We start from the raw sequence: 17,626 nt of genomic DNA, 5'->3' as shown, positions 1-17,626 counted from the left end.
CAAAAACATAAAAATTCTAATGTTTCAATTTTTCTCTCTTTTATTCTAAATTTTCTTAGTCAGAGAATTCATCTATTACCATTACTGAAACCAACTTTTATCATAGATATCTCCAAAACCCATAATTTTATGCCTAACATCTCTCCCAAATCTCTTTTTCTATATTCCCACCAGTCTCTTAGTGGTTTCAAGTGAATGAAAAAAAAAATAAAACCACGGACAACAAAAACCAACTCAGCTTGGATCTTCTAACAAAGAATATATTTTTTATCTTGCTTTTTCTCTGTTGCTTTTCTCTCAGATTTCATTACTGGCACTGTTTGCCTACTTTAAGCAACTCTGGTTTGTTCTTTGGAAAGCTTCTACTGGTCATAAAATAATGTTGAATGAATGTGCATAGTATTCTGCAAGGTGTTGAAGGAAATAAAAATGTAAATGAGACATGGCTTTTGCTTTTGAGGAGCCCACACTCTAGATTCAGGAGAAAAGATGTCAACAAATAAGGCAATACCAAAACAAAGCAGCAAAAAAAAAAAAAAAAAGATATCTAAAATATCAAAAAGTGTTACTTCAGGAGTTTGATGGAAGAAGAAACCATGTTAGGCTTTGGCTGTTCAGTTAAAGTTATATGGAGGAAAAAGAGTTTAGAAGAACATATTGGAAAAAAGTGCTGAAGGATTCTTGAGTAAAGAGATCAGCATGGGAAAAGATATGGAGATAGAAATGTTTCAAGCTTATCTGAGGAACATCAAATTTACCAATATATGTGGAAGACAAGATTCTTGTAAGACATTTATGAAAATAATAGAAAAGCTTTTTGGAGCCTAAGTGTAGAGGGCTTTGAATTTAATGGCAACAAGTAAGTATCTGAGTTATCTTTGTCCTCAAAGGCTTTTAAGTTGAGGAGTGACAAACAAAATGTTATTTTAGGAAAAACAATCCATCTGCTGTTCATAGAAATGATTGATCTGTGGCAAGACTAGAAGCAAGAAGATTAGTAAGAATTCTATTATAGTACCACAGATACAAGGTAATTGAGGTCTGAAATAAGATGATCACAAGAGGATGAAAAGGAAAGAATGGCTGTGAAAGAAGAATCAATATGCAAAGTATCATACTAAAACTGGGAATAAAAATACATATGAGGGGAAAAAAGATAACTTTGAGGTTTTGATCATTGAAAAGTGAATTTTGGTGCTAATTTGAAGTGGGAAAAATGGGTTTTATCAGAAGCAATGAGTTAGAAGCAATGATGGACAATAACTTGCAATTACCAAGACACTGGTGGGAAAATAGAAAGGAAGATTTGGGAGAGAGGTTAGGCATAGAACTACAGATTTTGGAGATATCTATGGTAAAAGTTGGTTTAAGTAATGGTAATAGATTAATTCTCTGAATAAGAAAATTTAGAATAAAAGAGAAGAAAATTGAAATAACTTAACTTTACAGAATCCTAAAATAGGGGAAATATAGTGAAGGAGATAGTGGTTAAATAGGAATTAAAGTGGATATTATATTTCATCAAAACAAAAAAAAATGACAGTTTTTATAAAAAATGAGAAACAATATCAAATACTGCAGAAAGGACAATGAGAATGAAAACTAGGGAAAGTTCTCAGGATTTCATGATTAGTTCTCTTTAAAAGATCAATTTCAGTAGGATGATGTATTGGACATCAATTTGATGAAGGCCAAAAAAAGAGCATTGGGTGTCAATCAGTGACAATGGTGACATTTCTGAGTGGTGCTTTGCAAACTTTTCTAGTAAAAGCTGATTTACTGTATTTTCAAGAAACCATAGATGCTTGATAAGCCTATGCCCACCTTCCATATTAAGTTTATGACACTGTAGTAATCTTTTAAAAACACAAGTCTGGCTGTTCATAAATGATGGAGGATCCTCTTGTGATTTAATCTATTAAACTACCATGGGTCATTTAACTTTTCTTAGCATCAGTTTCCTTACCTAGAAAACAAAGGGGTTGACTTCCATAGCCTTTAAGAATCCTTCCTTCTTGAATATATAATCTTGTGGTTCTAGTTTACTCAAATGGCCAAATTTACATGATGGAGAAAAAAATGATATTGTGGAAGAAATTTGCTAAGATATTATGCATACTCATACTTTAAAATTCAAGTTTTAAAAAACCAGAGCCATTGGACAGAATGGAAATCTTTTCATAAGGATATTTGGAGTTCAAATTAATACATTTTCATTAGGATCATAGATTTCAATATGGAAAGAACCACAAAAGTTACTGAGTCTGCTTCCTTATCCCATTTTATACAGGGGAAAACAGTTTGCAGCAAGTAGTAACTATCTTCCCCACTGATAAAGGATTTCCACCAGACTACAGCTATAATTGTTGTAGAAACAATGTCAGTCTTTACAATTAAATATATTTAACAGCCTGGATTAAATTGTTTTAAAGAAAAAAGAAAAAAAAAAAGGATATGAGAAAGATATAGGAATTTGTCTGAATTACAGAGGTAGGATTAGAATCCAGGTTTCCCGAGTCTAGTTAATTCTCTTGGCCATATCATAGAAACATCTCAAGGTTCTCCTCACATTTTCTTAAAGAACAGATTAAATTATACTCCCTGAATTAGACCACAATGAAATAAGGAATGAATAATCAATTAATGAAATTAACAGTTCATCCATATTTATATCATAGAAGATAGAGGCTCCTCTCATAATTTAGTTTTGTGATTTAACCTTTGTTAACAGATGAAGGAGACTGTCTAATTTAAAAAATATATTCCCCACAAATAATCATGATTCTATCTCCAGAATATCCATCTCTCTTTGAAGTGACTGACACTGCCTTTAATCCTTACACTCTCAAAACAATTACCTTCAATTTCACAAAGAAGATCGGTAATCCATGCTTATCCAACTTCAGCTTCCTTCTGTTGCCAAGAACTGTTTATCAAACAGAGTATTATCATCCCCACCACTTTTTATACCCCCATGGAAATTCCTCACTATATTACAGAAAATTTGTAGAGCAGTTCATACTATCCCTCCCATACACACATACACACACATCCCATCTAAAAGTCCTCCAGCTTGGGAGTAGTTGCAGTTTCTTTATCAAAAGATGTCTGAACATCTAGTGGGCTTATTATATAGGAGGATACAGTACAGTCCCTAAGTACAAATCCAGGTTCAGAAACTCTGGGCCAAGTCACTTAACTCTGATTGTCTTGCAAAAAGAGTTAGTTCAGCTTTAATGAAAGAGTCCTACAATGCCTTTACCTAGGTGACATTTTAATGGAGATCAGTTGTAGTACCAGGGATAGAGTCATTGAGTGTCCCAAGAATGTATCAGGCATCTTGTTGCTAAAATACATTAAAATTCCAAATATTTGTGTCCAAAATGAAGATTTTTAACAGTAGGCAGCTGGGCTGCCAAGTTTGATATACTCACTAATCCATGCTTTTCTAGTCTCCTGGGACAAATGTATGGTTTTATGTATGGCTCAAATAAATAAAGTGGCTTCTCACTCCGGCTATCCTGTGCAAGATGGTTGCCATGAAAAGCCACTCAGTGGAAACTAGAATGGTGGGAAGAGTTGTATTCAAGTGCAAAGAAGGGGGAAATGGATCTAAGAATAAATTTTTGTGATAAATTGGCTTAACTCCTGAGATGGAGCAATTGCTAGCTGTTCAAAGCAAATGGAAGCCTGGATCAGGCACTTCAGATTTAGTTGTTATGGTTAGGGTCCAGGATCCTTAGATTTATACTAAATTGGTGATACAAAATATTTGCTGGTATAGATTGTTTAAAGAGGAGAGATAAATTTTTATTTTTAATCTCTATTAGAATTAGGTTGGCCATAACTTTACAGAAAGGAAATTAAAGAATTTTCTCTAACAATTACAAAAGTAACAGTTTCTCAAGTAATGGGAAGATAACAACAGACAATAAAAATATTTTGCACTAAAACTTATTTTTTAAAAGTAATGATTTAAATAACTAATTAAAAATTGATTTTGAAAAGGATAACAAGGGCACTATGAGATAATGGAGGGAAGACTGAAACTGAGAATGTAACTTGACCAGGACCATAAAGCAGAAAGACAAAGAGAGAGACAGAGATACAGAGACAGAGAGAGAGAGAGAGAGAGAGAGAGAGAGAGAGGAGAGAGAAATAGAGATAGACAGAGACAGACACACAGAGAGAGACAGAGACAGAGACACACACAGAGAGACAAAAACAGAGAGACAGAGACAGAGACAGAGTAGAGGGGGGAGGTGGGAAGAAGCAAATTTCCACTTTTTGAGGCTTTCGGTCACCTAAAGTTTGAGCTAATTGTCTAGCCACATCCTCACATAACTCCTTAAGCACAATTCCATCAATATCCATAATTTATATTTTCATTTAATGGTAAAAACAAATCAGAATGTGTTAAGGAAATGGGGGAAAGACATGTATAAAAGTGTCCTCTTCTGTAAGCAAGCAATATCTAAAATTCTGGATTTATAGATTGTTAAGCAAATGGAGAGGTGAAGAGACATTTTATATTGCTTAAACTTTAAATATGAAGATCTTTTAAAAATGAACTTATTCTAAATAATATAAAATTTAAATATGAGGGAATTTCAGGCTGGAGTAAGCAAGTTTTTTTTTTTTTTTTGAAACATGGGGTCTTAATATTTGTGTCTACTATTAAATAACTACAGCATCTTGAATCAAATCATGTAGTGCTTAATGAAAGATTAGATGATAGAATAGATCAAGTTCTGAATTCAAGAATCAGTAAGATCTGGTTTGTAGACATTCCAACTCTGGCACTCATAGATTGGTTCACCATGGGCAAATTTTTATTTATGAGTTTCTAGGTCCTCATCTGTAATAGGTCATTCTCACCTATTTCTTGGGGATTTTGTATGATACTCCAGTGAGAAAATATATAGAAAGTCCTTTGCAGGCTTTAAAGTATTATTGAAATTGTAACTAATATTCCTGCTAGAGTGGAATACTATGGTTTTATTCTATACAATATTGCAATCCCCAAAAAAGAATATAATCCAAAAGGAAAAGCTCCATTTTATGTACATATCTAATAAGGTGGTCTATAGATTTTTTGAGAAATCTTTATTAGTTTTGGAAAACAAGAGCTAACAATGAGAAAAAAACCTGAGAGTTGGGAGTGTTGTAAAGGAAAATTAAACTGCCCAGATATGACTGCAGTTCTCAGTAAGGATAATACTCCCAAAATCTTTGCAGTTTTGTCAAATGGCTGACCACCAAAATGTCTTCCTCACCAGAACTTTATGTCTGTCATTTAGGATTTTTTATGTCTTACTTTATGTGGAAAGTCAATGAAAAAAAAAAAAAGGGATTTTCTTTATAGTGAGTGCTGTTATATTATTCCTTTTCTAAATTGAGGGGCATTCAAATATACTATCTTTGAGGTGTTCCTGCCCTTCAGGATATATATGGAGATCTTATCATAAATCAAATTTCTGCATTTGACCCTACCAGAGGTGGCCTGAAGCCTGCTCATGCTAGTTGGCAAGAGCCAAATATTAAAATGTCAGTGTGAGCATTTATATCTCAGAAATGAACAAGTACTATCAATTAAGGTTTGATTTATTGTTTTGTTGATTATACCACTTAAGAATATTATGATGAAAATGTTTTATAATATTTTATTTTTCCAAATATATACAAAGATAATTTTCAACATTCATCTTTACAAAAGCTTATGTTTCAACTTTTTCTTCCTCTCCTCTCAAGCTGATAAAGGTTAAACATGTGCAGTTCTAAACATATATCCAATTTGTCATGCTGCTAAAAAATCAGATCAAATGGGAACAAAAACAAGAAAGAAAAAACAAACAAACAAACAACAACAAAAGATGAAAATATTATGCTTTGATCCACATTCAGTTTCCCTAATTCTCTCTCTGGATGTGGATGGCACTTTCTTATGTAGAAAATGTTAACAATAGTGCAAATTAAACTTAAAAGTGTATTGTGAGCATATTATATATATTTTTTTCTTTCTGAAGAATTGATTGTTAGACACTTAATAGCATATACTTGTCCTAGGTCAATTAACAATATTTTGATATTTATTTTATCATAGTTGGTCCTAAAATCCCCCAAAAGACAATAGTAAGGAGAGGTTCTAAAATGTAAACAATAGTGTACATACATATATATATATGTGTGTGTATTATATATCTATCTCTGTCTATATATATCCACGCCTCTTGAAATAGTTTTGTCAACCTGAATTTGCTACATGTTTTAGCATAGAGAAATGAGGAGGATATCCTTTTACAGAATATTTCATTTGATGGGAAGACAGATTGTATAGAAAGAACACTGTGCTTACATTTGTCAAGGTTGTACCTGTGCTTGGATAATTCATTTTCTCTTCATCTTGAAAAAAATATTCAACCCATCTTGCCAGGGGAGTGTGCTGAATCTGATTGAGGGTGAAAGAGGGAAAGCCAATGAAACATCAAGCTTTTATACCATCTCCCTCTGTTTTAAAAATGATTTTCTATTCTGCATATAAACATATATATAATTTTAAAGTCTTTTTATTGCCCATTTTTGCCCTATGTAGGTATATAGAAAACACTTTAAGTTTCTTTTATCAAATAGTCAGGGTTTTATTGTGTTTCACAGTTTATTTGGATCTTCAGGATTTCCCCCCAAACCTTCTAAAGGAGAAAGAATGCCTGCTAAGAAACATATGCACTCTCAATTTCACAAACCACTGAGCCCATCTTCATTGTTAATTACCATTTTCAGTATTGCTGTACGTGGCAAGTAGTGACAATAATATTAACTCTGATTTGGTACAAATATCCAGGCCCATTTATATAACCAATTTATAACTTCTCTGATCAATGTGTTCAAGGACGAGTTATTAATTATGGAAGAGTAGTCTTTCTATCTTAAGGTACAAAAGTCATTTGAATATGCTACACAGTTCTCAGGGCCTCAGTTTCTTTAGCTATCTTCATGCAATACTTTTTTTGCTCCTGATTAGTCAAAAATTTCTATAAAACCCCTGACTTTGATTGTTGCCCTTCTAATTGATGTGATTCCATAATTGATGTAAATTCCATAACTAGTCTAAATGGGGTCTCTACTTTATAGTACATTCAAGTTCTTGAACTTACCAGTTCAACATCACAATTTGAATTAGTAATTGTCTATTATTGATTTTTTTGAAGAAAAGTGATCAATAGGACTGTAGTGGAGCAAAGGAAAAGATTGCTATTATTGGATTTGCAAGATTCTTCTAGGACGATGTCTTAGGTGACAATCACATCTCTCTACAGCTTCATGTTTGTCTTTAAATATAACACTTATATAGCTTTTTTATTTCAAAATCTATTTTCATTTTATTTTCATATTAATTTCTGGCTTACAGAAAGAAAGAATAGAGATGATATAATCCTACTCACTTTTTAAAGATGATCAAATAGGCCTTGAAAAATTACATGATTTGCTTAAGGAAACACAGTTATCAAGTATCAATGAGCATTTGAATCCAGTTTTTCAGACTATAGATCTAGGATTATTTCTACTGTACCATGATGCACCTCATTCATATTGATTTTCCTCTACTTCAGACACTATCAAAAAACAGTTTATAGTTCTTGAGAATCTTAGCCTTGATTTAATTGGAAGACAGCAATTATTATCCCTTTAATTCTGTTCTTTTCTCAGACTAAACACCCTCCATTCTTTAAGCTGTTCTTAAATGTAAAATGTTTTACAAAGCCTCCAGCTTCCTGTTGACAAAGGGATTTTAAAGCATGTTCCCTGATTTCCCTACTCCAATTTATGATACTTTTAATTTTTTATCTTCAAAGTTTGATGCCTCTCCTGAGTCTCTCCTCCCATTTATGGTTACAAAGTATTCTCGATTCTGTCTTTTCAGTACCTTTTTCACTTTTTAGTGTCCCAGTACAGCTGTAAAGATATCTATGGAGAATAAAGCTAGATACAATTGATATAGGATGCAAGGCAAGGATTTTACATGATATCCTCAGTACAAAACATCAGCAATTGTGTTATATAAGTCACCTTCCACATGTATATCATGGCTACATGTGCTTCTTGTGCAAGTGCCTTCATACAGATGCAGTAGTGAATTCCATGTTCGTGTAAATCATTCATGATTCTCATGTATATTTACTATTTTTTATTGTGAGAGTGTTTTTAAGAGAATGAGCTAACATTTTCTGGGAACAAGGTTCTGTTTTTATTTTATTAGTATCTACAATAATAAATGCCTTTGCTTTGAAACAAGTGTGTATCATAGATAACTAATATAAGCAAATATTTTGTTTGGCATTCATAAACTATGTTTTTCAGAGAATTCTGACTTATGTGGTACCTAAAATTAGGGGGAGTTAAGCAAATCAGAAGGATCCCAGATGCTACAAAGGAAAATTAAAATTACCCTGTAGTATGAAATAACTGATTACACTTTGTAATTGATTCTATCCCTCATTTTGTCAAATTCTATTTATTAGTGTAGCTTAAAAGATCACCTCTCCCAGTCTGAACTAAACAATGTAATTAATAGGGTGATTGCTCCTTGTACCCCCCTCAACATTTGCTTGTTAAATAGTTTAACCTGTGACTCTTGTTTATCTGTAATCAGAAACCAGTTTAAGCTAAAGAGACAGCTCTCCTGTCCTTGTCTGTTCTTGTAAAAAGTAGAGGTGATATAGTCTCCCCAAGTAGATGGTTAACTGAGATGATCCTTACAAGATAGATCTGATTTCCTAACCAAGATTACTAGAAGTAGTTGAGGCCCCTAAAGCAATTAACATTCCTTAATTGTCAGAGAAGAACATGATCTGAAAGCCAATCCACTTGCCCTCACTTCATCTAATCATAAAGTGTCTTCCTCCCCCTTCTGGGATTCAATAAATATGGTCTTTTTCTTCCCTTCAGAGTCAGTGACCTAACTAAGGAGGCCAGTCAAACCCACTTTATTAACAAAAATTCACATCACTGTAATTGTTATCTTGCCCTGGGGGCGGGGGGAGGGTTGCCTCATTTTGCTTGGGATGCATTTTACTCACATAAGTAAAATAGCCCTTTTTATTGAAAAACAGACTACTTTTCTGATACCTCATCATAGTGTGAAAATAATACTGAGTTTTTTTGTCCTATACTAGAATGAAAGCTCTGATTGGTTTTACTATACTAGGAAGACTATGAATATGGCCATGGTTAAGGATGAATTCTGCATTTTATAGACCAACTAACCTAAGGAGTAGCTCTTCATTAATGGTAATCTGGCAACTTGATTGAAAATTTACATTGGTTTGCTTTGATGTATGTATGTATGTATATAGGTATGAATGTGTATATGTATGTATTTTTACATAACTATCCCTGAGACAAAGAAAATTGTAAAATGATCATCAGACCATTGTAAAATCCCCTTATCCTTTAGCAGTTACAGTGTTAGAATGGAAGAAAAAAAAATACAAGTTACCAAGAATCAAGTTTTAAATTTAAAACAAGGTTTTAAATAATCTTTGTATTTTAATTTGACATATCTCTAAATTTGAGCAGTAAATATATTTACTGCTAGAGGAAATGAATCAAATAAATTTTGACATTCTTAGTATAAATTAAACCAGAAAAAAAGAAATTGCAAGAAAATGGAAGGATACTCCTTGGAGAGGTGAATAAAGGAGATGGCAGAGTTAATTTTACCATATACCCCAATACAAGAAAACTATTTTATAGGGGATTTGATTATCTCGAACTGAGAATAAATATTTGCAAAATAATCACTGCAAAAATCACCAATGCTAGGATGCTATTAAAACTGCTAATTAAAACCAGTATACTTTGAATAGACAGGGAATGTACTACAAAATATGGGTAAAGGTGAGAATTATAAGAAATATTAAGGAAAACATTTCAGAAAAATGAAAGAGAAAGGTAAAAGACCCATGGGACACCCAGAAGCTCATTTTTTATATCATAAATGCTTTCTTCTTGAAAAGATTTGTCAACTACTGGACATGACTAATACCAAATGAGATTGCAAGAAATTGAAATAGAATATATCTCAATAGGAAAATATTTGCTATGTGAACTGTTGCTGTACAGTCAAATGTTTGACTTTCAGAACTAAGATCAGTATAAATAAAAATTAAAAAATAGCAAAAATTAGGAGAAAACATCACAGAATTGAAACATATTTGCTGGGTAATGGAGAAAACAAGGGAATTCTAAGAGGAAAAATTTTCTACTTCCTTGATATACTATATTATCCCACAAAATGTGAGATGAAATCTCATTTCAAAGAGATGAGAGCACTGGATCACCTCACTCATTTTCTAAGGAGCCTGTATGAGGGCAAGAAGCAACAGTTAGAAATAATCATGAAATAACTGCTTCGTTTAAGATTGGGAAAGGAATGTGACAAGGCTGTATATTGTTAGCTTATTTATTTAACTTATTTGCAGAGTATATCATGCAAAATGCCAGGCTGGCCAAATCAAAGGCTGGAATTAGGGTTCTGGGAGCAATATTAATAATATCAAATGTGTAGATGATATCACTCTAATAGAAGAAAATGGAGAAAAATTAAGATACCACTTCATGACAGTGAGATAAGAAAGTATGAAAAACAACATAAAAATGAATTTCATTGTGATTGGTTCCATCCCTTCTTGGCTGATAGAAGGGGAAGGAATAGAAGCTGTGTCGGGCTTTGTATTCTTGGGCTCAAAGTTCACTGTACATGGTGACTGCAATCATGAAATTACGACACTCCTTAGAAGAAAAATTATGATAAATTTAGATTGCATACCAAAAAGAAGATAATACCTTGCCAACACAAAGGTCTATGTAATTAAAGGTATGTTTTTTTCCAATAACAATATATAGTACAATGTATAGTGAGAGTTGGACTATAGGAAAAGCTGAATACTTTTGAATCAATGCTTTCAAATTGTGGTGTTGGAGAAGATTTTTGAGAGTCCCTTGGACAGAAAAATATCAAATCAGTCAATACTTAAAGAGATTAATTTAGACTGTTCACCAAAAAGTCAAATACAGAAGCCGACACAAATACTTTGGCCACATAAGAAGAAGACAAAAACTCATTAGAAAATTCCCTAATGTTGAAAAATGATGAAGACAAAAGAAAAAGAGGATAGCACAGAACATGGACAGATAGTGTCATGGAAATAGCAAACATGAATTTGTACATACTTTAAGAGATAGAGGTGTATTTAAGGGACTGGCAGCCTATTGTTCTTAGGGTCATGATGAAGGATGAGACATGATTAAATGACTGAATAATAACAAATGAAACAATTTAATTCTGAATTTTTTTAAACAAGCAAATATCTGTAAAAATGGAAGTTTAAGCTTTGCAAATCTTTTGCAACCATGACATTTTATTTGATGAAAGCAAAGATATAGAGATAGCAAATTACTTAGCTAACATTCTACTAGCTTTCAGAGTAAAAAGAGAGATAGCTGATAAAAGCAAAATGATTTAAGAGAGTGGCTGGTAACATCTAGCCTGTGGGCCATGAATTTGCATTTAGAATTCAAGATTTAGAATATTAACTCATTTTTTAAATCTTCCAAAAAAGAAGTATTTAATTATGAGCAATATCAAGTCAAAGATGGGCAAATACCATGAAGAATAAAGCAAATTTAAAGAAACTTTGCAAGGAGATCCAACATAATAAAATCATTCTATTTAAGGACAAAAATCGAAGGAGCATAACAAATAGAAGAAAAATGAAAAAGATCTCTAACAGTTATTGCAATAACCTTCTTTTACCATCAGGAATAGGGACAGGGAAAGAGACAGGGACAAGGATAGTAATGTTACATTTGTATCCTAACCTCACAGTCCCAAGTGTACTATTTGTAGAGAACATAGAAATAGATTGAGGAAAGATGAATTGGACCCTGAAGATAACTTTTCGAGGAAATAATTGTGAGGGTGTTAATGGAATAATAGATACTATTTCTGAAGGGAGAAAATACCAAAGACAAAGAAAATAGAGCAGATCTTACTAATATCAAAAACAAAATCATCAGTTACCAACCAATATGTCTACTCTCCCTCTTTAAAGAATCTTGATGTAAGTCATTTATCTGTGAAAGGAGGGCAACATCAATCAGAGTATTAGTAGGAAAAAAAATCTTTTGCAAGCTACACTGAACAATGAGCCACACATTTATAATTAATGACTGAGAGAGACAAAAATATAGAATTTCATGGTATTTGTTATTTTTAATTATAAAAGCATTTGATTCAACACAGCAAAATGCTTGAAGTCTTTTTTCCAATAAAGTGTGTCCCACCACATGTCAAAATTATTCAAGATTATTTGAAAGAGATAAAAATAGAAATAAGCCTATTCAACAACCTTCAATCATAAACATAAAATAAGACATAAAACAGGGAGATGTACATTTTTCTCCACTGTGATGGAGATATCACAGAATAGAAAATTAAAAAGAATTCTTCGAAATTGTGAAGTCCTCCAACTATTGCCTTTTGTGAATGATACTATCTTTGTTTCCTTAAACCTTAGAATACCACAGTGCTTCTGCAAAAGATCTTTAGCCTATTACAATAAAGATCAGGTGGATGAAGGATGTTTATTACCCTTAATTATTATATGCATTTAGATGAACAATATAAAGAGCTCATCCTTCCATAAGAATGTATATCTGGGAAAGATAATGCTGAAGTACAGTGACTTGTGCCCTGGAATTTAATAGAAGGAAGAGAATTAAGCTCAACTACCTTTAGAAAATTACAAGCCTTCTTTAAGGACTCTGTAATCTATAGAATCTGTAGAAATGAATGTCCCTCTTTTAAACTGAATATTCTGTTACTGTGCAGCCACAAGATATGATATACACTGTCTTCTAAGAATTACAAATAAATATTATGCAAAAGACAACAGAAATACATGGTGGTGTCAACAAGCTATAACAAATAACCAGTGAAAACTTCAGAGAAGAAAAAGATATCATTATAGAAATGTATGCTACAAAGAAAAGATAGTCTGGTAACAGACTCATCATGGTGGGAATAAACCATTTCAGGAGACAGCACAAGTGCTCTGCTCCTATCCCTGTCTTATATGGACAAAGTGAGGAAGGCCTCCAACATGTATATATCAATACTCTGTTATCCTTTACACATTACTTGGTACAAAACAGCTATTACATTAATATCTGTTGACTTTGTTCTTCTGATACGTTGATGGCAACATATTTCTTTTCCTTCCATCAAGGAATGTCTCTTTGATGAACTATATTAAAGATAATTATTTGCAAATGAAAGAGTCTCCATTTAGAAAATAAACTCTGGAAGCACTTGATTTGTGTTCATAGCTTTTCAAAACAAAGCACTGTCAGTACGATTTTTAAGAGATTTTTTAGAAAAAAACAAAATATAACAATGAACTCCCCACTCTCCCCCTAACATGAAATTAATAGCTATTTTCATGAAAGTGATTTCTAATTACCAGGAATGAGGGCAAAACAAACTTCTATTATTTCAGGAAAATCCTGGGGAAGGAAAGGAATTTCATCCTTCAAAAAGACATTTTCACATAAGGTTCAAAAGAGATGACGATGAAAAATAATCAGTTTTTTTGAGTACATTATTTTACAGGGTTATTGGAAGCTCATTTTGAATGTATTTCTTGCTGTTAAGGTCATTCTTATTCCCACATTCTGCATTTGGGCCCATTTGGGCAGAGTTAGCGGTTAGATTTGTATTTTCTTCATTTAGATAGTTATATATTTGTGTTCTGAGACCAAGAAAGAATAATACTAAATCAGTCTCATTGTTTTGATTGCTCCTTCAGGTTTCTCTACAAATCATAGGTGTTGTGAATAGAAATACATTTTATAATCTTATGTAAGATAGCCATAATTATCAGAGAACATCACATGGACCTTTTGTTGCAAATTTATTAATATTAATAAGAATACATTTAAATTACTAAATGATAAAATTATAGCTAAGAATACAGCAAATTATTGAATCAGAAATGATTCACATAGCCTTTTGGTGTTCTCAATGAACACTACAAATTTCTTTTAAATGAAATTGTACTTTCTCAGGAAGCAGAAAAACTGGCAGGTATAACATAGTAGGTTGCTTTTCAAATTATGTTCTAGGGCAACCCTTTATGGTTATCAATAATCATATCTAATTTCTGCTATATATTAAGCAGATTTTTCAGATAGTCTATTAAGTAATCAAGAGGTTCACAGTTCAGTGAAAATGCCAAGCCATGTAACTAACTCCAATTTATAAATATTGATGTAACAAAGAGGGAGGGAAGTATACTAGTTACTTGTATAAAGCAGAATGACAGACTTTGGACTCAGGAACACTAAAAATCTTCTGTCAAATATGTCAGTAGATGATTTGCTATCCTTTTCTGCTACTCCATTTTATACTTGAGTATACATTCTATGCCAACAAAGAATGTTATACAACTCAACAATGGTCTCCGATAAAAAAAGGTGGCTTGAGGTTACATAGAAAGTTTAGATAAATACAGACTCTGAGAAAAGAATAAAATAACATAAAACTTGACCTTGACAAGGAGGAGGATTTAGACCTTAGATTTCAGATGATCATCAGGATTGCTGCTGTAGGTTATCATCTATGCTTTAAAAAAGGAAAAGTAATTTCTTTTAAAGTTCTAAAATTCAATTTGTATTGCTGATCTGATTTTGTATGGCTCTCATCAGTCTTTCCTTTTGCAATCACAAGGGCAAAACAAATTATATATTAAAGATATTTGCAAGCATGAGTTCAGTTCCCAGATACCCTCTTCCATGCAAAATACAGTAATCCATGATTTATGCTATTAGAGTATTGGCTCATGACTCAAGTGGCAATGATTAAATTTTATTTGGAATTCAATGATGACCTTCAGGGTGACACATCATTGGTGTTTCTGAGTCTATAAACTCTTACTCTTTTGCCATATATGCTATCACTTATTTCCAAAGCATTTATTGAATTTGAATTCCAGGCAAATAATTGGTTAAATTGAAACCTAATATGTACAAAGACATGAGTATTTTCTGTTAGTCTCCAGCTTTGACTGCAATTTATGGATCCATTCCATGAAACTATGTCACCCCAAATAAAGGCATGAATATAACCTTTAAACTGTTCACATAGGCAACTCTTTCTTCATCTGATGAAATATTAGATATTGTGTACCTGACTATGAGCAACATGTGTCAAGATGAAATGGGATTGTACTTGATAGAATTATGTATTATTCCCCATTATCTTTATGTCTTTGTTCATGCTGTTCCATTGAGCCAAAAATAGTACCTAAGAATGACAGTGTGTTACACCTAAGGAGAGAAAATGATTACATCCTACTTTTTGCTCGGATATTACACTCACTTTTCTCGTCTGGGAAGTCCTCAGTCTCCTTTAACACAGATTACTAAGTACTCTAGTTGACCACAGAGGTACATGGAGTTCTTTCTTCTCCCTGCCTGTTAAAAACCACTTCCACCAATTTAGGCAATTAAAAAACGCTATTTGCTCAGCCATGGACCAATTTGTCCCTCTATGACTTGTGTGAATCTGATATAGAATGATGTTAGATACTGAGTTGCTGAAAAAGAGAACATTGGTCAAATTTACCCAGCATGGTCAGTGCAGCAATTTTTCTCCAAGAGAATTTACTGTTTTGTTATATTAAAGATTAGGACCACATTGCCATTAGCTACCCTGGAAGCCCAAGCAAACTCTGTGAAATCAAAGCTAGCAGATTTTTACAAACTACAGAATAAATGTATTAGAATGTGCCATTTGAGATCCCTTGGATAGTTCTCCTATCCCAGCAAAGAAAAAAATAATAAAATTCAGAGGGTTTAATTCAGCCTTGAAAATGGTTTTCAAATAAAATTTGTCTCACAAAAGTACTACTCAGCTCATAAAATGTGCATTGACTCAATGAATTTTTATCCATATCACGTCCTCATTTTTTTATTTCCATCTATTGCTTTCCCTACCAATGAGTCTTTTTTTTTTTTAAAGTTGCAATCAATTTATTAAAATAGATGACTCATGAGGCATTTGCAATGGAGACATCCACTTCTATACCTGGTTCAATGCTGATTGAAGTAATCTGTTGAACAATTTCAGAAGGATTGTGCAACTCAATAAGAGTTGTAGATTCTCACCTGGAACCAATTCCAAGACTTTGAACCTTCACCGCAAGTTTTTCTAGTTGTGATTCAAAGTATCTTAGTGGGCAAAGTCCCTTAGTGGGTCCCTTCGTTGGCTAAATCGTTCTCCAATTGATATATGGTCAAATTATATGAAAAAATATGAAAAAGTGCTCTAAATCATTATTGATCAGAAAAAGGCAAATTAAGACAACTCTGAGATACCACTACACATTTCTCAGATTGGCTAAGATGACAGAAAACGTTAATGGTGAATGTCAAGGGGATGTGGGAAAACTGGAACACTAATACATTGTTGGTGGAGTTGTGCATTGGCCCAGCCATTCTGGAGAGCAATTTGGAACTATGCTCAAAAGGTTATCAAACTGCAACCCTCCCAGTAATGTTTCTCCTGGGCTTATATTTTAAAGAGGTCTTAAAGGAGGGAAAGGGACCCACATGTGCAAAAATGTTTGTGGCACCCCTTTTTGTAGTGGCAAGAAACTGGAAACTGAGTAGATGCCCATTATTAGGAGAATGGCTGAGTAAATTATGGTATATGAATATTATGGAATATTATTGTTCTATAAGAATTATATGTTCTCTAAGAAACAATCAGTAAGATGATTTTAGAGAGGCCTGGAGAAAGTTAAATGTACTGATGCTAAGTGAAATGACCAGAACCAGGAGATCATTGTACACAGCAATAAGATTATACAATGATCAGTTCTGATGTTGGACGTGGCTCTTCTCAAAAATGAGATGATTCAGGCCAGTTGCAATCTTGTGATGATGAGAACTATCTACACCCAGAGAAAGAACTGTGGGAACTAAACGTGGATCACAATATAGCATTTTTCATTATTTTTGTGGGTGTTTGGTTGAATTTTATTTTCTTTCTCATTTTTTTCTCTTTTTGATCTGATTCTTCTTCTGCAGCAAGATAATGTATAAATATGTATGCCTAGATTGGATTTACATATATTTTACTATGTTTAACATATATTGGATTACTTGCCATCTAAGAGAGGGGGGTGAATGAAAGGGGGGAAATTGGAATACAAGCTTTTGCAAGGGTCAATGGTGAAAAATTATCCTTGCATAAGTTTTGAAAATAAAAAGCTTCAATAAAAATAGATTACCCCTTCCTGCCCCCAATAATAATTAAATAAAGAGTATCTATCTAAAACTCAGAACAAACATTATCTGTAATGGGACAAATTAAAAATCTTCTCAATAAGCTCAGAAGTGAAGCAAGGATGACTATCACCACTATTATTAACAGCACTATTATTATTACATTAGAAATAATATCAATAAGGAAAGAAAAAAGAAATTGAATGAATAAAAATGGGGAGGAGTTTATAACCTATAAGAAATAAAGAGTATTTATTACAGAAAGTAAAATGGATAA

This window comes from Sarcophilus harrisii, chromosome 4 (assembly GCF_902635505.1).
Source record: "Sarcophilus harrisii chromosome 4, mSarHar1.11, whole genome shotgun sequence".
In the NCBI taxonomy this organism is placed as follows: Eukaryota; Metazoa; Chordata; class Mammalia; order Dasyuromorphia; family Dasyuridae; genus Sarcophilus; species Sarcophilus harrisii.
The sequence above is the reverse complement of the archived record's forward strand: the minus strand, read 5'-3'. Positions refer to the sequence as shown.